We start from the raw sequence: 26,664 nt of genomic DNA on the forward strand, positions 1-26,664 counted from the left end.
TCAAGCAGAAGAAAGGATATCAGAGATTGAAGATCAACTTAATGAAATAAAGTGAGAAGACAAGATTAGAGAAAAAAGAATGAAAAGGAACAAACAAAGCTTCCAGGAAATATGGGACCATGTGAAAAGACCAAATCTAGGTCTGATTGGTGTACCTGAAAGTGATGGGGAGAATGGAACCAAGTTGGAAAACACTCTTCAGGTTATTATCCAGGAGAACTTCCCCAATGTAGCAAGACAGGCCAACATTCAAATTCAGGAAATACAGAGAACACCACAAAGATACTCCTTGAGAACAACAACCCCAAGATACATACTCGTCAGATTCACCTAAGGTGAAATGATGGAAAAACTGTTAAGGGCAGCCAGAGAGAAAGGTGGGGTTACCCACAAAGGGAAGTCCATCAGACTGAGTGAGATTTTTTAAGAGGCTCTGTAAAAGGGATATTTCTAAAGGAACTTAGATGAAGAATCATTAGAAACCAAGTTATAAGAGTAGTAGTAAGAAGTCGATGCATTTTTACCCAGGAAAAAAAACTTGAATAGCATTCCTAGAATATTACTTGGCATTATCTCTATTTTTAGCCCATGAGCTTAAAGAAAAAAAAAAATCTTCGTATAAGAAATAAGGAAAGGATCCAGTTTCAGCTTTCTACTTATGGCTAGCCAATTTTCCCAGCACCATTTATTAAATAGGGAATCCTTTCCCTATTTCTTGTTTTTCTCAGTTTTTTCAAAGATCAGATGGCTGTAGATGTGTGGTATTATTTCTGAGGGCTCTGTTCTGTTCCATTCAAGATGGATTAGAGACTTAAATGTTAGACCTAAGACTATAAAAACCCTAGAAGAAAACCTAGGTAATACTATTCAGGACATAGCCATGAGCAAGGACTTCGTGTCTAAAACACCAAAAGCAACGGCAACAAAAGCCAAAATTGACAAATGGGATCTCATTAAACTAAAGAACTTCTGCAGAGCAAAAGAAACTACTCAGAGTGAAAAGGCAACCTACAGAATGGGAGAAAATTTTTGCAATCTACTCATCTGACAAAGGGCTAATATCCAGAACCTACAAAGAACTCAATCAAATTTACAAGAAAAAACAAACAACCCCATCAAAAAGTGGGCAAAGGATATGAACAGACACTTCTCACAAGAAGACATTCATACAGCCAACAGACACATGAAAAAATACGCATCATTACTCGCCATCAGAGAAATGCAAATCAAAACCACAATGAGATACCATCTCACACCAGTTAGAATGGCGATCATTAAAAAGTCAGGAAACAACAGGTGCTGGAGAGGATGTGGAGGAATAGGAACACTTTTACACTGTTGGTGGGACTGTAAACTAGTTCAACCATTGTGGGAAACAGTGTGACGATTCCTCAAGGATCTAGAACTAGAAATGCCATTCGACCCAGCCATCCCATTACTGGGTATATACCCAAAGGATTATAAGTTATGCTACCATAAAGACACATGCACACATATGTTTATTGCGGCACTATTCACAATAGCAAAGACTTGGAATCAACCTAAATGCCCATCAGTGACAGACTGGATTAAGAAAATGTGGCACATATACACCATGGAATACTATGCAGCCATAAAATAGGATGAGTTCGTGTCCTTTGTAGGGACATGGATACAGCTGGAAACCATCATTCTCAGCAAATTATCACAAGAACAGAAAACCAAATACCGCATGTTCTCACTCATAGGTGGGAACTGAACAATGAGATCACTTGGACACAGGAAGGGGAGCATCACACACCAGGTCCTATTGTGGGGAGGGAGTAGGGGGGAGGTATAGCATTAGGAGATATACCTAATGTAAATGACGAGTTAATGAGTGCAGCACACCAACATGGCACATGTATACATATGTAACCAACCTGCACGTTGTGCACATGTACCCTACAACTTAAAGTATAATAATAAAAAAAATCTGAAAAGAATCTCATAGTGTTTTAAGAAAGTTTATGAATTTGAATTTAGGACATTCAAAACTGTCCTGGGCCACATGCGGCCTGCAGGTCATGGGTTGGACAAGCTTCAAAAACATCCTATAAACAGACTCTTTACTATCTTGGTTACTTTTTTCAGAATGTATTTCAATTTTTCATTGTAGTCTTCTTAAAAAGTATAGATTATAATTTAACTCAAAAATCAATAAATACGGTTCAATCATTGTAGCATCCTTTGGAATGTCACATGGAGTGTTTAACACACTGTATTGCTATTGAGATATTAATTTTTTTCCTAGCCTTTATTGAATTTTTTATTCACATTGAGCTTGCAAAACAACAAACAAACAAAAAAACTAATCCTTTACCCTTCACGGCTTTCATGTAATGTATTTGTGGTACCAGTTTTCTCCATCTTCTACAAGTACACATGAGTTTTATTATTATTATTATTTATTTTTGGCCATAAAGAACAGGATTAGATTTTAATACATAACTTCTGTACAACCAAAAAAATAAAACACCACAATAAAATAAACAGGAATAAACATGGTATTTCATTTGCAATGCTTGATAAAATCTTCACATCCTTAATCAGAAATGAGCTCTTAGAAATCAGTAACAAAGAGACTAATATTACAAGAGAAGTGAAAATAAAAGGAACAGAGGAAAATGAAATAACAACCAATAAGGCTATACGAAGATTATCTAGCTTAACTTTAACAGAAGAAAAAAGCAGTTTCTTTGTAACATTACATTATCAGTGATTTAAAATACTGATATCTAATATTTGAGCAGTTTTAGGAAATGGGAAACATTCAAACACTGGAAAAGCTTACATTGATTGTAGGAAATTTACTAAAAATGTAGATTTTGTATATGCTTCGCCCCAGCAGTTCCAGTCAGTAGGAACTGTTCCAACAAAGTAGTTGGACAATTCAGATTTATATATAACCATGTTCACTCCATAGAAAATCTACAGTTAATATATCAGCCCCCCAAAAAACTTTTTTATCAATTTACTTATGAAAAGTAGTAGGTTAAAGTGTAGAATTAGAAAGAAAAAAGGAACTTAAATAAAAATGTAGTATTTCTCAAAATTCTTTGTCTTTTGAATTCTTGAAAAAGACAACTTTTTAATGAATCAGTTTTAAATTTACCCTGTGATAAGTGAGAAGCATGAGTATATGCAGTTCATACTTTTTATTTATTTATTTTTTTACTATGGAAATTATTTATTTTCGTTTTATTATTATACTTTAAGTTCTAGGATACATGTGCACAACATGCAGGTTTGTTACATGTATGTATGCAGGTTTGTTATATGTATACATGTGCCATGTTGGTATGCTGCACCCATTAACTCATCATTTACATTAGGTATATCTCCTAATGCTATCCCTCCCCACTCCCCCCACCCAACAACAGGCCCCAATGTGTGGTGTTCCCACCCTGAGTCCAAGTGTTCTCATTATTTAATTCCCATCTATGATTGAGAACATGCGGTATTTGGTTTTTTGTCCTTATGACAGTTTGCTCAGAAAGATGGTTTCCAGCTTCATCCATGAACCTGCAAAGGACATGAACTCATCCTTTTTTTATGGCTGCATAGTATTCCATGGTGTATATGTGCCACATTTTCTTAATCCAGTCTATCATTGATGGATATTTGGGTTGGTTCTAAATCTTTACTATTGTGAATAGTGCCGCAGTAAACATACGTGTGCATGTGTCTTTGTAGCAGCATGATTTATAATCCTTTGTGTATATACCCAGTAGTGGGATGGCTGGGTCAAATGGTATTTCTAGTTCTAGATCCTTGAGGAATCACCACACTGTATTTCACAATGGTTGAACTAGTTTACAGTCCCACCAACAGTGTAAAAGTGTTCCTATTTCTCCACATCCTCTCCAGCACCTGTTGTTTCCTGACTTTTTAGTGATCGCCATTCTAACTGGTGTGAGATAGTATCTCTTGGTTTTGATTTACATTTCTCTGATGGCGAGTGATGATGAGCATTTTTTCATGTGTCTGTTGGCTGCATGTCTTCTTTTGAGAAGTGTCTGTTCTTATCCTTTGCCCACTTTTTGATGGGGTTGGTTTGATTTTTTTCTTGTAAATTTGTTTACGTTCTGTGTAGATTCTAGATATTAGCCCTTTGTCAGATGGGTAGATTGCAAAATTTTTCTCCCATTCTGTAGGTTGCCTGTTCACTCTGATGGTAGTTTCTTTTGCTGTGCAGAAGCTCTTTGGTTTAATTAGATCCCATTTGTCAATTTGGGCTTTTGTTGCCATTGCTTTCGGTGTTTTAGACGTGAAGTCCTTGCCCATACCTATGTCCGAAATGGTATTACCTAGGTTTTCTTCTCGGGTTTTTATGGTTTTAGGTCTGACATTTAAATCTTTAATCCATCTTGAATTAAATTTTGTATAAGGTGTAAGGAAGGGATCCAGTTTCAGCTTTCTACATGTGGCTAGCCAGTTTTCCCAGCACCATTTAATAAATAGGGAATCCTTCCCCCATTTCTTGTTTTTGTCAGATTTTTGAGAGATCAGATGGTTGCAGATGTGTGGTATTAGTTCTGAGAGCTCTGTTCTGTTCCATTGGTGTATATCCCTGTTTTGGTACCAGTACCATGCTGTTTTGGTTACTGCAGCCTTGTAGTATAGTTTGAAGTCAGGTAGCGTGATGCCTCCAGCTTTTGTTCTTTTGGCTTAGGAATGTCTTGGCAGTGTGGGCTCTTTTTTGGTTCCATATGAACTTTAAAGTAGTTTTTTCCAATTCTGTGAAGGAAGTCATTGGTAGCTTGATGGGGATGGCATTGAATCTATAAATTACCTTGGGCAGTATGGCCATTTTCATGATATTGATTCTTCCTATCAGTGAGCATTGAATGTTCTTCCATTTGTTTGTGTACTCTTTTATTTCATTGAGCAGTGGTTTGTAATTCTCCTTGAAGAGGTCCTTCATATCCCTTGTAAGTTGGACTCCTAGGTAGTTTATTCTCTTTGAAGCAATTGTGAATGGAAGTTCACTCATGATTTGGCTCTCCTTTTGTCTGTTATTGGTGTATAGGAATGCTTCCTGGCCACTTTGTTTACCTACTCAAGCCTCACCAAAAGTGGGCACCCCTCTGGCAGCCTCGCTGCTGCCTTGCAGTTCCATCTCAGACTGGTGTTTTAGCAATGAGGGAGGCTCCGTGGGCGTGGGACCCTCTGAGCCAGGTGTGGGATATAATCTCCTGGTGTGCTGTTTGCTAAGACCGTTGGAAAAGTGCAGTATTAGGGTGGGAGTAACCCGATTTTCCAGATGCCATCTGTCAGGGCTTCCCTTGGCTAGGAAAGGGAATTCCCTGAGCCCTTGTGCTTCCCAGGTGAGGCAATGCCTTGCCCTGCTTTGGCTCATGGTCCGTAGGCTGCACCCACTGTTCTGCACCCACTGTCCAACAAGCCCCAGTGAGATGTATCTGGTACCTCATTTGGAAATGCAGACATCACCCGTCTTCTGGGTCACTCACGCTGGGAACTATAGACTGGAACTGTTCCTCTTCAGCCATCTTGGAACCTCTCCCCAGTACACATGAGTTTTTAAATCTAATTGTGAAGTTTTATGTTTACCTCTAATACTTCTTAGATGATTATATCAGATTATATATAAAGTTCGAAAATATTGATATTATTATGTACCATATTAATACTCTTAATTTATTTTATTTAATATGTCTCCTAGTTTATATATCATTGATAAAATTATTAAGCAGGGGAGAGTGATGACCAATCCTTGAATAACAACTTTAGTGGCTGATCTCAATATTGACATTAATTCCATAACCTGCCTGACCATATTCTAATTCAAAAGGATTCTTGATCTTAGCCAAAAGACTGAGAAATGATAAGGATGCCTCATTCACATCAAGATATTCTGCCTACTGTGCATCATCAGCTATTTTTCAGAATGTTGACTATTTATGTCGAAAATAGTTGGTTTCTCTTTTGAGTGAGGACTTTTGGAATTCCAAGTAGACTCAGTTTTGACTTTTGATGAATTCTCTAGTATTCACTAGATGGAAACAGAATGGAACTTACAAACCTTCTGTAAGTTTTATTTGCTTTAAAGCCTGTTTTAGTGCTTACTTAAATATTTCTTCAACACTTTAGTTGGAGCAGGGTTCAAATAGCACAATAACATGGCAAGAACTGTGATTTACTTGGATATAATATTTTGCTTCTGCATCTTTAAGTAAACCCATAATCTAACTACGTTTGTCATATTTATTCTGTGGTTTCAGAAACCCTCAGTTTACCTCTGCATAACCCAGTTTTCAGGTTTACAGTTCATATTTAGGCTTATAGTATCTTTTTTAAGCCAGTTTTTATATGATTTATAATGTGATTTTCCATGGTATATTATTTAAAAAGCTTAACATTACTTCTAATTTTGAATTTGTGGTGATATCTTGATTCATTTGATATTGTATTGGGAATTTAACATACACTATAGCTTTGCTCCTGTTGGAATAACAGTGATATAATTCTGTGTATGTGGAAAATGAGGATTACCTTTCTTGAGAGATTCAAAGCTGCATTCATATATTAAATGTGTTGCATTGTCAAGAAAAAAGGAAGTAATGGTGTTTTAGTTTGTGCATGCCCGGAAATAATTTTTTTTTGGCATCTCAACAACTCAACAAATTTTTTTTTGGCATCTCTGAGTCTTTTGGTTAATTTTTTGACTGTTTCTATTCATGAATTTTGGAAAGAACTACTTAAAATTTAATTTTAGGAATAAGGCTTTATATTAATAAGAATAACTGTAAGCACCTTTTTCTGTTGGAAAATACCTTAACAGATAATAATGACTTTAACAATTTCTACCAGGAAAAGGATGTTACCCGTCTATACCTATCTTGTCTCTCTTAAATCTCACATCCATAGTTTATTGCCAGAATAGTGAAACTTGCCTTTTCATTGTTGGAGAGCTGCATTTGTTCATGTTTTATTTTAAAAATCTCTTTAGTAGAAGTCTGTTTCTATACCCGCAGCTAACTTCTTCCTCACTGTTTTTTTTTTTTTAATTTGATAACTTCAGAAACTTGTATCTGTGTGTAGAGCAGTGATCCAGACAGCTGTGCTTTTATGAACAGTCACCCTGAGTGCCAAATTAGTTTGTAGTGCAAATCTTGAGTGAGAACGACACCTGCTTTCAATCTGGATGAAAAATGCAAATGTTGTGGGAAGCATGTTTTTGGGATTTCTTTAAATCTAATGGCAGCTGATCTCAGAATTCTGATGGGGATTTTCATCTTGGGGTTATGGAAGTCCTATTAAGAGCAAAGCACTCTTTTTGCCTCTTTTGCTAGGACTTAGGTGTGTTATTTTTAAAAAATAATATGCTTTTTTGTGTGGTGATCCTATGCTTGGGACTTTGCACTAGAAGTTATCTTCGAAATATCCCGGTGGTTTCCAAGAAGTATGTATTGGGCTAAATATTTCTAACTAGAACTTATGTGTGAACATTGCATTTTGGATTAACTTTGAATAGTTAAGATATGTAAGGGTATCTCTGCCATGATAAATTATTTTCTTATGGAATAAATGGTCTCATTTTCATTTTCAGAATTAACAAATTTTTTGAGAGTTGATGGGATTTAAAGGAGAGTTCATGCTGTATATAAAGAGCATTTCTTATTTGTTTCAAATCAGGTGAGAGAAAGTAACTGTATAGGTATGTATTATAGTTATCTATTTGAATTTTCAAGGTTCTTTAATACCGGTCTTAACCTTAAGCACACAGCTTATATCTCACTAATGGCAATTCAAGACACTCATTCAAAATGCTTTTAGGGAAAACTATATATAATTTTTTTTTTTTTTTTTTTTTTTTTTTTTTTTTAGACAGGATCTAACTCTGTTGCCCAGGCTAGATTTCAGTGACGCAATCTCAGTTCACTGCAACCACTGTCTCCCAGGCCCAAGCCATCCTCCCACCTCAGCCTCCTGAGTAGCTGGGATCACAGGCATACGCCACCATGGTTGGCTAATTTTTGTATTTTTTGACGAGATGGAGTCTTACTTTTTTGCCCAGGTTGGTCTCGAACTCCTGAGCTCAAGTGATCTGCCTGCCTCAGCCTCCCAAAGGGTTGGAATTACAGGCATAAGCCACTGGGACTGGCATTTTGTTGTTGTTGTTGTTGTTACATTTTCTATTGTAAGTCATTTTGGTTTGTAAGCTTTAAATAGTAGCTTAATTGATTCGTAGTTCACACAACATATAAGACATCCATATAAAGTGTATCAATGATTGTTTTTAGTATATTAACAGCTGAGGGCAGTCATTACCACAGTCAATTTTAGAGCATTTTCGTCACCTCAAAAAGAAATCCTTGACCTTTAACTGCCATCTTTCCTTCTCCTTCTCCTTACCCTCTCGTCTCTTAGTGAACCAATTATCTACTTTCGATCTCTGGAGATTTCTCCATTTTGGACATTTTATACAAATGGAATCCTCTAATATGGTTTTTTTTGACTGTTTTTTTACTTAGCAAAACGTTTTCAAAGTTCATTCATGTTGTTTATTATTTCATTTTTGTTTGTTTGTTTGTTTGTTTTTTGAATCAGAGTCTCGCTCTATCGTCCAGGCTGGGGTGCAGTGGCACCATCTTGGCTCACTACAACCTCTACCTCCTGGGTTCAAGCAGTTCTCCTGCCTCACCTCAGCTTCCTGAGTAGCTGGGATTACAGGGTCGCACCACCACGCCCGGCTAACTTTTGTATTTTTAGTAGAGACAGGGTTTCACCGTGTTAGCCAGGCTGACCTCGAACTCCTGACCTTGTGATCCACCCACCTCAGCCTCCCAAAGTGCTGGGATTACAGGCATGAATGACCACGCCCTGCCTACTACTTCATTTTTTTTTTATAGCTGAATAATATTCCATTTTGTGCATATATCACATTTCATTTATCAGTTCATTTGATGAACATTTGGGTTTCTATTTTTTGGTTATTATGAATAGCCAAACTTGTGCACATGTTTTTGATTGGACACATATTTCAGTTCTCTTAGGCGTATACCTAGAGGGAATTGTTGGGTCATATAGTGATTCTGTGTCTAATTTGTTGAGGCTGGACATGGTGGCTCATGCCTACAATCCTAGTGCTTTGTGAGGCTGAGACAGGAGGGTTGCTTGAGGCCAGGAGTTTGAGACTCAACTGGGCAACCTAGGGAGATCTTGTCTCTACAAAAAAATTAATTAGCTGAGTGTGTTCGTTTGCACCTATAGTCCCAGCTACTCGGGAGGCTGAGGCAGGAGCCCAGGAATTCAAGGCTGTAGTGAGCCATGATTGTACCACTGTACTCCAGCGTGGGTGACAGATCAAGACCCCAACTTAAAAAACAAAACAAAACAACAACAACAAAACAACTTATTGAGGAACCAGCAAACTGTTTTCTCCACATTCTTGCCAAAACTTGCTATTTTCCATTTTTATAGTCTTTCTAATGGGTGTTAAGTAGTATCTCATTGTGATTTTGATTTGCATTTCTCTGATGTCTAATGATGTTGAGTATCATCCTGGTTATTGGTCATCTATGTATAGTCCATGCAGAAATTCTGATCCTTTGCTCATTTTTGTATTGGGTTTTCTTTTTATTATTGAGTTGTAAGAGTTCATTGTATATTTTGGATACACATCCCTTATCAGAGAGACACACGATTTACAAATATTTTTTCCTATTCTGTGGGTTACCTTTTCACTTTCATGTTGGTATTCTTTAAAGCACAAATAGTTTTTTTATTTTGATGAAATCTAAGTTGTTTTCTTTTTTTGCTCATTCTGTTGATGTCATATTTCAGATGCTCAATAAATTTGGTATTGATGGAATGTATCTCAAAATAATAAGAGCTATTTATGACAAACCGACAGCCAATATCATACTGAATGGGCAAAAACTGGAAAAATTCCCTTTGAAAACTGGCACAAGACAGGAATGCCCTCTCTCACCACTCCTATTCAACATAGTGTTGGAAGTTCTGGCTAGGGCAATCAGTCAAGAGAAAGAAATAAAGGGTATTCAGTTAGGAAAAGAAGAAGTCAAGTTGTCCCTGTTTGCAGATGACATGATTGTGTATTTAGAAAACCCCATTGTCTCAGCCCAAAATCTCTTTAAGCTGATAAGAAACTTCAGCAAAGTCTCAGGATACAAAATTAATGTGCAAAAATCACAAGCATTCTTATACACCAGTAACAGACAAACACAGAGCCAAATCAGGAATGAACTTCCATTCACAATTGCTTCAAAGAAAATAAACTACCTAGGAATCCAACTGACAAGGGATGTAAAGGACCTCTTCAAGGAGAACTACAAACCACTGCTCAGTGAAATAAAAGAGGACACAAACAAATGGAAGAACATACCATGCTCATGGATAGGAAGAATCAATATTGTGAAAATGGCCATACTGCCCAAGGTAATTTATAGATTCAATGCCATCCCCATCAAGCTACCAATGAGTTTCTTCACAGAATTGGAAAAAAAACTGCTTTAAAGTTCATATGGAACCAAAAAAGAGCCCACATTTCCAGGACAATCCTAAGTCAAAAGAATAAAGCTGGAGGCATCACGCTACCTGACTTCAAACTATACTACAAGGCTACAGTAACCAAAACAGCATGGTACTGGTACCAAAACAGAGATATAGACCAATGGAACAGAACAGAGTCCTCAGAAATAATACCACACATCTATAGCCATCTGATCTTTGAAAAACCTGACAAAAACAAGAAATGGGGAAAGGATTCCCTATTTAATAAATGGTGCTGGGAAAATTGGCTAGCCTTAAGTAGAAAGCTGAAACTGGATCCTTTCCTTACTCCTTATATGAAAATTAATTCAAAATGGATTAGAGACTTAATGTTAGACCTAATACCATAAAAACCCTAGAATAAAACCTAGGTAATACCATTCAGGACATAGGCATGGGCAAGGACTTCATGTCTAAAACACCAAAAGCAACGGCAACAAAAGCCAAAATTCACAAATGGGATCTCATTAAACTAAAGAGCTTCTGCACAGCAAAAGAAACTACCATCAGAGTGAACAGGCAACCTACAGAATGGGAGAATATTTTTGCAATCTACTCATCTGACAAAGGGTTAATATCCAGAACCTACAAAGAACTCAAACAAATTTACAAGAAAAAAAACAAACAACCCCATCAAAAAGTGGACAAAGGATATGAACAGACATTTCTCAAAACAAGACATTCATGCAGCGAACAGACACATGAAAAAATGCTCATCATCACTGGCCATCAGAGAAATGCAAATCAAAACCACAATGAGATACCATCTCACACCAGTTAGAATGGCGATCATTAAAAAGTCAGAAAACAACAGGTGCTGGAGAGGATGTGGAGAAATAGGAACACTTTTACACTGTTAGTGGGATTGTAAACTGGTTCAACCATTATGGAAAACAGTATGGTGATTTCTCAAGGATCTAGAAGTGGAAGTACCATATGACCCAGCCATCCCATTACTGGGTATATACCCAAAGGATTCTAAATCATGCTGCTATAAAGACACATGCACACGTATGTTTATTGCGGCACTATTCACAATAGCAAAGACTTGGAATCAACCCAAATGTCCATCAGTGACAGACTGGATTAAGAAAATGTGGCACATATACACCATGGAATACTACGCAGCCATAAAAAAGGATGAGTTTGTGTCCTTTGTAGGGACATCGATGCAGCTGGAAACCATCATTCTCAGCAAACTATTCCAAGAACAGAAAACCAAACACCACATGTTCTCACTCATAGGTGGGAACTGAACAATAAGATCACTTAGACTCGGGAAGCGGAACATCACACACCGGGGCCTATCACGGTGGGGGGGAGGGTGGAGGGATTGCATTGGGAGTTATACCTGATGTAAATGACGAGTTGATGGGTGCTGACAAGTTGATGGTTGCAGCACACCAACATGGCACAAGTATACATATGTAACAAGCCTGCACGTTATGCACATGTACCCTAGAACTTGAAGTATAATTTAAAAAAAAGAAAAAGAATTCTTTACCACATCTACAGCCATAAAGATTCATTCCTGTGTTTTTTTCTAAGAGTTTTACCATTTTAGCTCTTACATTTAGGTCATTTGTTCATTTGAGTTGATTTTTTATATGGTATGAAGTAAAGGTACAACTTAATTTTTTGTACATCACTAGCCAATTGTCCCATCATCATTTACTGAAAAGTCTCTTCTTTTCCCTTTAAATAGTCTTGGCATTCTTTTAAAAAACTGGTTGACTATAGATGCTTGGGTTTATTTCTGGACTCTCAGTTCTACTCTGTTGATCTGTCTGTGTATCCTCATGTTGGTACTACACTCTTTAAATTACTGTTGCTGTGTAGTAAATTAGAAGTATGAAAGTGTGAGTCTTAAACTTTGTTCTCTTCAAGTTTATTTTGACTATTCTGGGTTTTCTGCTATTCCATCTGATTTTTAGAATCAGCCTGTTAATTTCTATAAAGAAGTCACCGGGGATTTTGATAGAAACTGGTTTTAATCTGTAGAGCAAATTGGGGTTTATTATGATCCTAGCAATTGTCTTCTGATTCATCAACATGACTGTTTTCCCATTTATCTAGATCTTTTAAAATTTCTTTCAGCAATATTTGAAGTTTTCAGTGTAGAACTCTTATACTTCCTTTGTTCGATTTTTTTCCCAGTAATGTATGATGGTTAATATTGAGTGTCAACTTGATTGGATTGAAGGATGCAAAATATTGTTCCTGGTGTGTCTGTGAGGGTATTTGCCAAAGGAGATTAGAATTTGAGTTCAGTGGACTGGGAGAGGTAGACCCACTCTCAGTCTGGGTGGGCGCAATCTAATCAGCTGCCAGCACAGCTAGAATGAAGCAGGCAGGAGAATATGGAAAGACTAGACTGGCTGAGTTTCCAGCCTTCATCTCCCCCCATCCCCCTTCCTGGATGCTTCCTGCCCTTGAACATCGGACTCTTAAGTTCTTCAGCTTTTGGACTCTTGGACTTACACCAGTGACTTGCCGGGGGCTCCTGGGCCTTCTGCCACAGATTGAAGGCTGCACTGTCAGCTTCCCTACTTTTGAGGTTTTGGGACTCGGACTGGCTTCCTTGTTCCTCAGCTTGCAGATGGCCTGTTTCGGGACTTCACCTTGTGATCATTCATGTGAGTCGATATGCCTTAAAAAACTCCCTTTCATGTATACGTCTATCCTATTAGTCCTGTTCCTCTAGAGAACCCTGACTGATACATAATGTTTTTGATGCTATTGTAAATGGATTTTTTTTAAATATTTTAAGTTCTAGGGTACATGTGCACAACGTGCAGATTTGATACATAGGTATACATGTGCCATGTTGGTTTGCTGCACCCATCAACTCATCATTTACATTAGGTATTTCTCCTAATGCTATCCCTCCCCCAGCCTCCAACCCCCCAACACGTCCCTATATGTGATGTTCCCCACCCTGTGTCCAACTGATTCAATTCCCACCTATGAGTGAGAACATGCGGTGTTTGGTTTTCTGTCCTTGTCATAGTTTGCTGAGAATGATGGTTTCCAGCTTCATCCATGTCCCTGCAAAGGATATGAATTCATCCTTTTTTATATTCCATGGTGTATATGTGTCACATTTTCTTAATCCTGTCTATGGATGTGGGTTGGTTTGTAAATGGAATTTTTTACTTAATTTCATTTTCAGATTTTTCATTGCTAGTTATAGAACTATAATTGATTTTTGTATATTGATCTTCTGTCCTGTAACCCTTGCTTAACTTGTTTATCCCTTCTAATGGTTTTTTTCTATATGTAGTTTTACTGCTTTTTAATGTAGATGCCTTATATATGTTTTTCTTTTTTTTTTTTTTGGCTTTTGCCTAACTGCCCTGCCTAGAACCTACAGTACAGTGTTGAATAGAAGTGGTGAGCGCAGACTTGTTTTTCTTATTTCTAATCTTAGTGGGTTACGTATATAGTTTTTCACAATTATGAAATGCTGCTGTGTATGTTAGCTGCGGATTTTTCTTCTTTTCTTTTTTTGAGACGGAGTCTTGCCCTGTCGCCTAGGCTAGAGTGCAGTGGCACGATCTTGGCTCTCGGCAACCTTCTCCTTGCCTCCCGTGTTCAAGCAGTTCTCCTGTCTCAACCTCCTGAGTAACTGGGATTACAGGTGCCCGCACTGCACTCAGCTAACTTTTGGTGTTTTTAGTAGAGATGGGGTTTCATCATCTTGGCCAGGCTGGTCTCAAACTCCTTACCTCATGATCCATCTGCTTCGGCCTCCCAAAGTGCTGGGATTACAAGCACAAGCCACCGTGCCTGGCCAGCTGTGAATTTTTCATAGATACCCTTGATCACATTGTGAAAGATCCCTTCAAGAGCTACTTTGTTGAATGTTTTTATTATTAAAGAGTATTGGATTTTTTTCTAGTTCATTTTTCTGCATCTGTTGAGCTGATCATGTGATTTGTTTTTTTAATTCTATTGATATGATGTAGTCTATCAGTTGGTTTTCTAATGCTGAACCAACCTTGTATCCCTGACATTAATCTCACTATCATGGTTTATAATTCTTTTTCTATATTGCTGCTTTCGGTTTGCTTGTATTTCATTGAGGAATTTTGTGTTCATTTTCCTAAGAGATACTGCTCTATAGTTTTCAGGTGATGTGTTTATCTGGTTTTGGTGTCAGAGTAATATTGGCCTCCTAAAATGAATCGGGAAGTGTTTTCTTCTCTTTTTGTAACTAGCGTGAGGAATTAGTATTAACTTCTTTAAATATTTAGTGGAATTCAACAGTGAAGCCATCTGGACCTGGGCTTTTCTTTGTGCGCCGTTTCTTGATTAGTAATTCAATCTTTTACTTGTTATAGGTCTGTTCAGATTATCTATTACTTCTTGGGTTGGTTTTGGTAGTGTGTAGCTTTCTAGGAATTTTTCCCTTTCATCTCGTATATCTAATATATTGGTATACAATTGTTTATAACATTCCTATAGAACCTTTTTTACTTCTTTCAGCGTAGTAGTATGTCCTGACTTATATATGATCCTACTAATTTGCATCTTCTCTCTTTTGTTCATGGTCAATCTAGCTAAAGTTTTGTTCATTTTGTTAATCTTTTCAAAGAACACCTTTGGTTTCCTTTATTTTCTATATTGTTTTTCTAGTTTTGATTTCATTTACTTTTTGCTCTGAACTTTATTATTTCCTTCCTTCTGCTTGCTTTAGGTTTATTTTGCTCTTCCTTTTCCAGTGTCTTAAGGTTGATGGGTTACTGGTTTGAGATCTTATTTTTTCTTTATATGTATTTATAGCTATAATTTTTTCCCTTTTCACTGCTTTAGCTGAATCTCATAAGTTTTGCTCTGTTGGATCTTTATTTTCATTCATCTCAATGTGTTTTCTGATTTCTCTTTTGATTAATTTTTGGTTCAGTTCTTTTTGTTTTATTTATTTAGCACATATTTGTACGTTTTCTAATGTTTTTGGTTACTGATTTCTAGTTTCATTCTATTGTAGTTGGAACACATACTTTGTATTATTTCTATACTTTAAAATTATTGAGGTTTGTTTTATAGCCAGCTATATGATCTATCCTGGAGAAGTTTCATGTGTGCTGGAGAAGAGTATATGTTCTGCTTTTGATGGGTAGGTATTCTATAGATGTCTGTTAGGTTTAGATGGTTTATAGTGTAGCTCAATCCTGTATTTCTTTTTTTTTAATTGTTAAAATTTTTATTTATATTTCTTAACTTTTATTTTAAGTTCAGGAGTACATGTGCAGGTTTGTTATATAGGTAAACTCAGGTCATGTGAGTTTGTTGTACAGATTATTTAGTCACCCAAGTTATAAGCCTAGAACTTATTAGTTATTTCTCCAGATTCTCTCTTTCCTCCCACCCTCTACCCTCAGGTAGGCCCCAGTATCTGTTGTTCCTCTCTATGTGTTCATGTGTTCTCATCAATTAGCTCCCACTTATAAGTGAGAACATGCAGTATTTGATTTTCTGTTGGTGTGCTAGTTTGCTACAGATAATGGCCTTCAGCACTATTCATGTTCCTGCGAAGAAGATAATCTCATTCTTTTTTTATGGCTGCATAGTATTCCATAATGTGTATGTACCACATTTTCTTTGTCCAGTCTACCAGTGATGGGACTTAGGTTGACTCCATATCTTTGCTATTGTGAATAGTGCTGCAGTGAGCATATGTGTGCATGTGTCTTTGTAATAGAATGATTTATATTCTTTTGGGTATATACCCAGTAGTAGAATTGCTGGATCAAGTGATAGTTCTTTTTTTAGCTCTTTGAGGAATTGCCACACTGCTTTCCACAAATGGTTGAACTAATTTACACTCCCGCCAGCAGTGTATAAGTATACCTTTTTCTCCATAACCTCCCTAGCATGTTATTTTTTGACTTTTTAGTAACAGCCATTCTGACTAATGTGAGATGGTATCTCATTGTGGTTTTGATTTGCATTTCTCTAATGATCAGTGATGCTGAGCTTTTTTTCATATGCTTGTTGGCCACAGTGTATCTTGTTTTGAAAGTGTCTGTCATGTCCTTTGCCCCCTTTTTAATGGGGTTGTCTTTTGCTTGTTAATTTAAGTTCCTTGTAGATATTGGATATTAGACCTTTGGTGGATGTATAGTTTTGCAAATATTTTCTCTTATTCTGTTTACCCTGTTGATAGTTTCTTTTGCTGTACAGAAGCTCTTTCTTTTAATTAGTTCTTATTTATCAATTTTTGCAATTGCTTTTGTCATTTTTATCATGAAATCTTTGCTCATTCTTATGTTCAGAATAGTGTTGTCTAGGTTGTCTTCCAGGATTTTTATAGTTTTAGGTTTTACATTTAAGTCTTTAATCCATCTTTAGTTAATTTTTTATATGGTGTAAGGAAGATTCAATCTTCCATTTTCAGTCTTCTGCCTATGGGTAGTCAGTTATTCTAGCACCATTTATTGAATATGGAGTCTTTCCCCCATTCCTTGTTTTTGTCAGCTTTGTCAAAGATCAGATGTTTGTGGGTGTGTGGGCCTGTTTCTGGGTTCTCTAACCTGTTCTATTTGTCTGTATATCAGTTTTTGTACCAATACCATGGTTATGGTAGCCATGTGGTATACTTTGAAGTCAGGTAATATGATGTCTTCAGCTTTGTTCTTTCTGCATAGGATTGTCTTGGCTATCTGAGCTCTTTTTTGGTTTCATGTGAATTTTAAAATAGTTTTTTTTTTTTTTTTTTTTAAGTTCTTCGAAGAATGTGATTCATACTTTGCTAAGAATAGCATTGAATCTATAAATTGTTTTGGCAGTAGGGCCATTTTAATGATATTGATTCTTCCTATCCATGAGCATGGAATGTTTGTCCATTTGTTTGTGTTGTCTCTGATTTATTTGAGCAGTGTTTTGTAGTTCCTCTTGTAGAGATCTCTTACCTCCCTCATTAGCTGTATTTCTGGATATTTTATTTTTCTGGCAATTATGAGTGGGATTGCATTCCCAATTTATCTCTTGGCTTGACTGTCGTTGGTGTATAGAAATGCTGGTTATTTTTGTATATTTATTTTGTATCCTGAGACTTTCCTGATCAAAAAGTTAGAAAGATCTCAATTTAACAACCTAACATCACAGCTAAAAGAACTAGAGAACCAAGAGTAAACCAACCCCAAAGCTAGGAGAATGCTAGAAATAATCAAAGTCAGAGCTAAACTGAAGGAGGTTGAGACACAAAAAACTATTCAAATGATCAACAATTCCAGTTGATTTTTTGAAAAAATTAATAAAATAGACTGCTAGCTAGACTAATGAAAAGAGAGAAGATCCAAATAAATACAATTAGGAATAAGGGGAATATCACCAGAGAAATACAAACAACCATCAGAGAATACTATAAACACCTTTGTGCACATAAACTAGAAAATTTAGAAGAAAGGGATAAATTCCTGGATACATATACCCTCCCAAGACTGAACCAGGAAGACATTGATTCCCTAGACAGACCAATAATAAGCATTGAAATTGAATCAGTGATAAATATTGTACAACTAAAAAAAGCTCAGAACTGGATGGTTTCACAGCTGAATTCTACCGGAGGTACAAAGAAGAGCTGGTACCATTTCTATTAAAACCATTCTAAGAAACTGGGAAGGAGGGACTCTTCCCTAACTAATTCTATGAGGCCAACATCATCCTGATACCAAAACCTGACTGAGACACAACAACAACAAAAAAGAAAACTTCAGGCATTTTCTTCAGGCGTGCAAAAATTCTCCACAAAATACTGGCAAACTGATTGCAGCAACACAGCAAAAAATGTATCCATCACGACCAAGTAGGCTTTATCCCTGGGATGCAAGGTTGGTTCAGCATATGCAAATCAATAAATGTGATTCATCACAAAAACAGAACTAAAGTCAAAAACCACATGCTTATCTCAATAGTTGTAGAAAAGGCTTTTGATGAAATTTAACCTCCTTAATGTTAAAAACCCTCTATAAACTAGGTATTGAAGGAACATACCTCAAAATAGTAAGAGCCGTCTATGACAGATCCACAGCCAGGATCATACCGAACTGGCAAAATCTGGAAGCATTCCCCTTGAAAATAGGCACAAGACAAGGATGCCCGCTCTCACCTATTCAGCATTAGTATTGGACATCTACCCAAGCAATCAGGCAGGAGAAAGAAATATCAGGCATCCAAATAGGAAGAGAGGAAGTCAGTCTGTCTCTGTTTCAGACAACACAATTCTATATTCAGAAAACCCCATAGTTGTGGCCGCAAAGCTCCTTAAGCTGATAAAAATTCTTGTATTTTCTTAGTAATCTTCTGCTTGGTTTTATATCCAATATTGAAAGTGTGATATTGCACCCTCCAACTGTTATTGTTGAATTATTTGTCTTTCATCTCCCCATTCTGTATTCCTTTTCACTTTCAATTAATATATTTTAGTACTTTGCTTATACACACATATATACACTCATACACACACACACAGACACCCTATGTAATATGTAATGTAATTTGTGAGTTTGAATTATCATCTGTAGTTACTTGCTTTTAACCTCAAAAACTTCCTTTAATGTTTCTTGTAAGGTAAGTCGGCTATCAACAAAATCTCTTAGTGTTTTTTTTTTTTTTTTTTTTTTTTTTTTGAGACGGAGTTTCGCTCTTGTTGCCCAGGCTGGAGTACAGTGGTGCGATCTCAGCTCACTGCAACCTCCACCTCCCCAGGTTCAAGTGCTTTTCCTGCCTCAGCCTCCCGTGTGGGGGATTATAGGCATGCGCCACCATGCCTGGCTAAAGTTTTTGTATTTTTAGTAGAGAGGGTTTCTCCATGTTGGTCAGGCTGGTCTTGAACTCCCAACCTCAGGTGATCCGCCTGCTTCTGCCTCCCAAAGTACTGGGATTACAGGTGTGAACCACTGTACCTGGCTTATCTCTTAGTTTTTTATCTGGGAACATCCTTATTTTGCTTTCACTTTTGAATGGCAGTTTTGCTGGATATAGGATTTCTGGCTGATAGGTTTGGGGGTTTTTTTTATCTTATTTTATTTTATAGTACTTTGAATATGTTATTGCATAATTTCTGGCCTTCATTGTTTCTGCTGAGAAGTCAGCAGTTAGTTTATTGGTGTTTCCTTTTAAGTGATGAATTATTTTTCTCTTGCTGCTTTAAAGATTTTTTTTCCTTGTTTGTAACTTTCATAATTTGTACTATTATGTGTCTGTATGTGGATCTCTTTGTATTTATCATACTTGGAATTTGTTAAGCTTCCTGGATGTGTGTTTTTCAATAAATTTCAGAAGTTTTAAGCTATTGTTTTTTCAAAATTTTTTTGCTCTTTTCTTTCCTTTGGGTATGCTCATTATGTGTTATGTCGGTGCACTTAGTGGTGTTTCACATTTTTCGGAGTCTCTTAATTTTTCTTCGTTTTTTTTTTTCTTCATCTACCTGTCTTTCTGTCTATCTATCCGTCCATCCATCCATCCATCCATCCATCCATCCATCCAATTTTGAGACAGGGTCTTGCTTTCTTGTCCAGGCTGGAGAGCAGTGGTGTGATCATAGCCCATGACAGCCTTGAACTCCTGAGTTTAAGGATTCCTCCCGCCTCAGCTTTCCGAGTAGCTAAGACTACAGGCATGCACCACCACACCTGGCTAATTCTTTTATTTTTTGAAGAGACAGAGTCTTGCTATGTTGCCCAGGCTGATCTCTAACTACTGGCCTCAAGCAATCCTCCCTCCTCAGCCTCTCAAAGTGATAGGATCACAGATAGGAGCTGCCATTCCTGGCCTTGTTTTTGTTCTTCAAATGTCATAATATCCATTTGTCTTCTAGTTTGCTGATTATTTCTTCTGGCAGTTTGACTCTACTATTGAGTCCTTCTAATTAATATTTAATTTCAGTTACTGTAGTGTATAATTTCATAATTTTCATTTTTTAAAAAAATGCTATCTCAGTTTCTTTCCTCTTTCATTTGGACTTGTGTTTATTTCTTTGGTCATTGTTTAATTCTTTAATCACGGTTCTTGTTAGTTCTTTGAACATATTTACAATGCCTACTTTGAAGTATTTTTCTATTAAATTTGACATGTGGTTACCTTCACAGGCAATTTCTGTTGCTTGCTTTTTTCCCCCTAGTATGTGGATCATACCTCTCCATTTCTTTATATTCCTTATAATTTTTCATTAGAAAATGAACATTTCAGTTAATATATTGTGGATACTCTGGATATTTGTCCCATGATTCCACTGGGGCTAGTTATTGTTGCCTGCTTGGGGTTTTTTTTTTTTTTAGTCACTTTGCTAAATTATTTTAGTACGATTTCATCCCCTCTCACTTCATAGTATTAAGCTTCTGATGTTGTTTGTTATGGAGATGTATCTTTGGGTATGTCCTCTGTTACCCTGGTATGGTTTTGGCAGAGCCCTTTCTCCTTTTACTGATTATAACTAGATTTGAAACTACTAATCTCAAGCTTATTACTCTATCATTTGCAACATTTTGGGGGGACATAAATTTCTCTACAAACTAATCCAATAAGTTTGTGGCCCCTTTGAAAGAATTATTTTAGAGGTCAGTGTTGACATTTATCCCGAACCCAGTGGGCTCTTCTCAGTTGTCTCTTTACTCAGTTCTCTCTTCCTGTATAACCTAGTCCTTGAATCTTTGAATCTTTTTCTAGTTGTTGTTCACCACAATCTTAGATGTTTTTCATAGAGTACTTAGGCTTCAACTTTATGCCCTGTTGAATGTTTGAATTTTTGGCAATCTGAAAGGTAAACAGAAATCAATATAATTTTAAGGTTTTTTTTTTTTAATATAACAAGGGAGCCTGAGTGTTTTTTAGTGTGTTTTGATAAGGACTATTTGTAATTTCATTCTATAAACTGTCCTTTGTATATTTTTAAGTTTCTCTACTTTTCTGATAAGAACAATCACTTCACTTGTAGTATGATTTGATGTTAAGTGTAACTAGAAAGAAATAATAAATTCTGATCAGAATATTTTGAACTTTCATTTCACTGAGGGATTATTGTATCATTAACAGAATTGGTGATGAATGGAGAAAGAAGATTTGAGAAAGGAGGTGATAACTTTAGTTGTGGTTTTTTTTTCTATATTTGATCTTATTGGAGCTATAATTTAGCACTTTAATGTTAACATTTATAAAAATTAATATATGTTATTTTAAATACAGAGTTAATGCTAGTAGGAGCCGGACTGTGCAAGATTAAGTGTGGAAAAACTGGAGTTGGACAAATGGGCCTATCATTCATTTCCATTGTGGTCATCACTTATGTGATTTTTTTGATTCAACTCCAGAAATATTTACGTTGTTGGACACTGTTTCTAGGTGACTTTAGTATGGGAAGGGGTAAACATAGACAAAAATCCTTCTCTTGCCACCGCGCCCAGTCACATCTTCAGTACTTTTACACATGCCTGAAGGATGAAAGGAGGATCAAACGTGGATCTTGTGTACATTATTTTGTCTAGACTCTTTGCTTGCTTTTATTTTTTCACAGATCTGTTAATTCTTATTACCAGTTTTTTAGGAATCTTAATGAAGACTTAGTGGCATCTCTTATACTTGTTATATGTTAACCATTTTTGAGGTTGCAGGAGGGCCTTAAAGTGTTTGCGACTACCAGCAATTAAAGGAGATTAAACAGCAACAACAACACAACAACAAAAACTTAATCTTCATCCTGTGTTGGGTGGAGTTTGGCAAAAGACTTTTTTGTGTTATCAAAAGGAACTTACTTAGGATTCTTTCTGTTTTGAGATTATTTTTATAGACAATATTTGCTTTTATTTAGAAAGAGTTTAATCTAGTAAATAAAACATATGCTTCTAATGATTCCCTTTGAAAAAATATGACACTTATTTAAGGGTTAAAAATTTGAAAGAAAATACTGTTATGAATACAGCATGTCTTTGATACATCTTAATTAATCAGCACTTGTGATTTGTCTTGCACTATTTTAACTCTTGGAGAAACAAAGAGTAAAGTTTCCTTGAAGGAAGACATAGAGTAATGGGGAAGCTTTGTATGCTGTTTAACTGCCATAAAACATAGTAAAGATAGAGAAAGTCTTAGAGAAGAGTTATTATTTGAGCTGGATTTTGAAGACTAAAAGGAGAGGTTACTGTGCTAAGGAAATTAGAGAGGTAATTCTGCCTAGCAGGACCAGCATGTAGAGACACATGGGCATGTGAAAGAGCATGCCTTCAGAGTAGCAGATGGATTGGCGTCATTCAATGATAAGGACTTATGAGTTGGGGAAAGCAAGAATGTGATGCCAGACAGGCTTATTGGGACCAGCCAATGGGAGGTATCAATCATGAGGGAGTACTTAGAGGTTTGGATTTTACCTTGTAAGGATCAGAATGCTATGAAGGATTTTAAACCATGGTATTATATGAACAGATTTGTGTGTTAGTATAGTAGAGGTTTCCTTCTGGTGTGCCAGGGCATATAACATAATGGGTTGTAGGTGGGCTGGGATACTATTCTTATTAACTAATCCTCAAGGCAGTTGTCTGGGCCAAGGATCACTTAGGCTTTTAATTAGTCTCTTTTGGTCAGAGTAGCCTTGTCCGTTTACTTCACATGCTTTATAAATATTGTGACTTTCCAAATGTACTATGGCATGAAAACGCTATAGAAATGTGTGTATAAGATAAGTAGAGTGTGACCATTTAAAAATGTTTTATAGTAATCTTGGCCATCAGTTATCAAACTTTATGATCTCAGAACCTCTTTATGCTCTTAAAAGTTATTGAGTACTCTACAAGATTTTGTTTATGTGGTTTATGTCTATTGGTATTCACTATACCAGAAACTAAAACTGAGAAACTCAAGTACAGTCATGTGCTGCATAAGGATGTTTTTATCAGTGACGGACTATATACAACAGTGGTGCTGTAAGATTATAATAGAACTGAAAAATTTCTATCACCAGTGACATCTTGATGATCCTCACTTTGTGTAGGCCTAAGCTAATGTGTTTCTGTGTGTGAGGTTTTAATTAACAAGTTGAAAAAATGAAAATTTTAAAAATAGAAAAAGCTTATAGAATAAGGTTATAAAGACAATGTTTTTGTGCAGCTGTACAGTGTGTTTGTGTTTTAAGCTAAGTGTTGTTATAAAAGAGTCAAAAAGTTAAATGTAAAGTTTATGAAGTAAAAAGTTACAGTAAGCTAAGGTCAACTTATTATCGAAGATTTTTTTTTTTTTTTTTGAAAAAACAAATGTAGTGTAGCCAAAGTGAACAGTGTTTATAAAGTCTACGGTAGTACAGTAACATCCTAGGCCTTCACATTCACTCATTACTCACTGACTCAACTAGAGCAACTTCCAATCCTGCAGTCTCCTCTTTAGGTATACAGTTATACCACTTTTTATATTTTGTACAGTAGTTTTTACTGTATCTTGTCTGTGTTTACATATACACACCAACACTTACCATTGTGTTTCAGTGGACTCCAGTATTCCGTATAGTAGCATGGTGTATAGGTTGGTAGCCTAAGAGAAATAGGCTACACCATATAGTCTAGCTGTGTAGAATACTGCCTCATCTAGGTTTGTATAAGTACACCCTATGATGTTCCCACAGAATCACCTAGTGGTTCATGTCTCAGGATAGGTGTTATTAAGTGACACATGACTGCGTATATTTATTCATTTTAAAATAACAATAATAATAGAAGTTAACAGCTTAATGAAAATTAACTATATTTTCCAAAACTGTAAAATGTAGAAAGAAAAGTAGCATTATTTTAAATTTTTGCAATCTTTTTAATGTCTGGTTTAATAGAAAGCAGATTCTCATACCTGCTTCAGTAATCAATCTGCTATCATACATATTTTTGGTTTAGGCATACAAAGGGAATCCAGGCTCACATAGATATGCAGTTAGAAAAGAGAATAATATTTTAAAAGCCTTCTCAAATAATTTTTAATATTCTTTTTTGATGCTAAATTAAAACTTGACAAGCAGTAGTTTCTTTCAGTTTAGTTACAATGAAAATCTGGCATATCAATGAATTTTTATACTAGTTTTCCTGAAAATCTATTAGTGTTCTCATTTTTAATGGATTTTTTTTTTTACCCATGTATAATTTTATGACGTCATATATGAGTCTTTTGGAAAATAATTGATTGAGTCATGCAAATCTTCTAAATGTTGACATATTCGATTATATAATATAAAAAGAATTCATTCATTAATATTATCACTGGCATCAGAAAAGTTTTAAGTATTGGGAAATGGTCAAATTTACAGTGGAATGCAAGTTTTTCAAAATTCTAATTTTCTCTTGAAAACTTGCATTTTAGCATTGGCAATAAATTACATTCAGTTGTTTTCCTTTGTGTAGGAAGCTTACTTTCGTTTTTGAGAAAATGTCAGATATCCCATTCTGAATAATCAATTTGTCTTTAGTCATTCTTTTAAATCAAAACAGTGTTACATAGAAAGCCTCTTCACTAGCAATTTTATGCATACTTTTATAAAATTTTCATAAAATACTTTTATACATACATTTATTCTATATATAGAAGTGATTTTATACATACTTCCCCTTTTGTCACACAGAATATTAGAAAAGATACATATGATGTGAAATTTACAAAACTAATAATTTTTATTGCTTTACTTAAGGACATTCTTAAGTGAAGTTGGCTTTGTGTTGTTGTTGTTGTTTGTAGTTGTGCTTGTGTGACAGTGAAGAATACGATAATTACTAATTCATTTGACACTATTAGCTTGATTTATGCTAAGGCACCAGCAGTTGTACCCACCATTGCTTTTGCACCATCAGTACAAATGTCAACAGAATAAGAAAGGCAAATAATAGCTAAGTATTGTCATGAAAATAATTTTGACCATGTGGGCCCCCTGAGTGTCTGGGACTTCTAGGACTCCATATGTTATACTTTATTGATGGGTGATTCTTTGAGGAAGTATGGAGGGTAAGGGAACACAGACATTATGTCTCGTCTACCAGCATCCTTTATCCTTGTCTGTCTTAAACTCTTTCTGCCACATACTATTAATACCTTTTTTTTTGAGGGGAGGGAGGGTGGGTGTCACAAGTTATGTATTTACTTTCATATTTCTTGACCATTTTCCTATTGTCTTGCCTCTTTACTGCTTCCTCTGCTGTTTCCCTTTACAAAAGTTTCTTAACCTCAATATCTTTTATATTACCTAAATTGGTATCTTTTTTATTACAATATATTTCATATTTCAGGGTCACAGTTTTCTGGAAAATATTCAAAAGTGTTAGTGTAGTGCAGTGGAAAGTTGTTTAGGCTTCGATTCAGATAGATGTCATTTCAAAAAACCCTACTATTAGTTGTGTAACTTTGGACAATTTGTGTAAATCTTCTAAAGCTTTATTTTCTTAAGTCCAAAAATAACAATAATAATACCTTAATTTGAAAATATTGTTAGGAGACTCTGCTTGATAGGATTAGCAAAATGCCTATCATAGTACCTGGCATATGTGTTCAATAAAAAATACTGGCCAGTAGAATTAAAATTGATTGGACAGGACTATTCTTAATAATTCATTTTGTTTCTTTTATTGTCCCTTTGTGTGCATAATTTCAGTAAAATGAACAGCAAAAAGAAAATGTTTATTAAACTTTTAATGTCCCTATACACCAAATAAAATGTTATGGTTTTATTTGTGTGGATTCTCTGAGAATGGTTATAATTTGGTTAATATGTCATCTTCATATGGAAAATTAGAGTATTATATTTCTAAACAAGAAATATATATTATATATAATATATATAAATAAGAAAAATATATATATATGTGTGCGTATATATATATATCTTCCCAGATCATACTTGCGGAAACCTAGAGACTTCCTAGAATGGTTATATTGTGTAATTATGTAGTTGAAACTCTCTGAATCCTAACACTGATTCTCTACCTCTGACATCAACTTAATCTTTGATAACTGCTCTGCCTAGGAGAGTGGGATATGCTTGGGAAATTTTCATAAAGTTATGTAAAGCACTTACAGCACTGTGTTTTAGATTTCAGATTTATTTGGCATTTAAAATACATGTAAAAAATTGGCATGAAGTCATGATTC

General features: G+C 35.7%; 1 protein-coding gene across 9 annotated transcripts in view; it reads left to right on the forward strand.

The window, feature by feature from the left end:
- Positions 1-26,664, forward strand: part of LOC105499065 (activating signal cointegrator 1 complex subunit 3) — a 371,359-nt gene that overhangs the window by 53,032 nt on the left and 291,663 nt on the right. The window contains exon 1 of one of the 9 annotated variants that reach the window (XM_011771489.3): positions 7,616-7,677. The exons of the other annotated variants lie outside the window; for them this stretch is intronic. The gene's annotated coding sequence lies outside the window, so the exon portion shown is untranslated. Of the gene's footprint in view, positions 1-7,615; positions 7,678-26,664 lie in introns of those variants that run through there. 9 annotated transcript variants of the gene reach the window in all.

The sequence above is a fragment of the Macaca nemestrina genome, chromosome 5 (assembly GCF_043159975.1).
Source record: "Macaca nemestrina isolate mMacNem1 chromosome 5, mMacNem.hap1, whole genome shotgun sequence".
NCBI classification, from domain to species: Eukaryota; Metazoa; Chordata; class Mammalia; order Primates; family Cercopithecidae; genus Macaca; species Macaca nemestrina.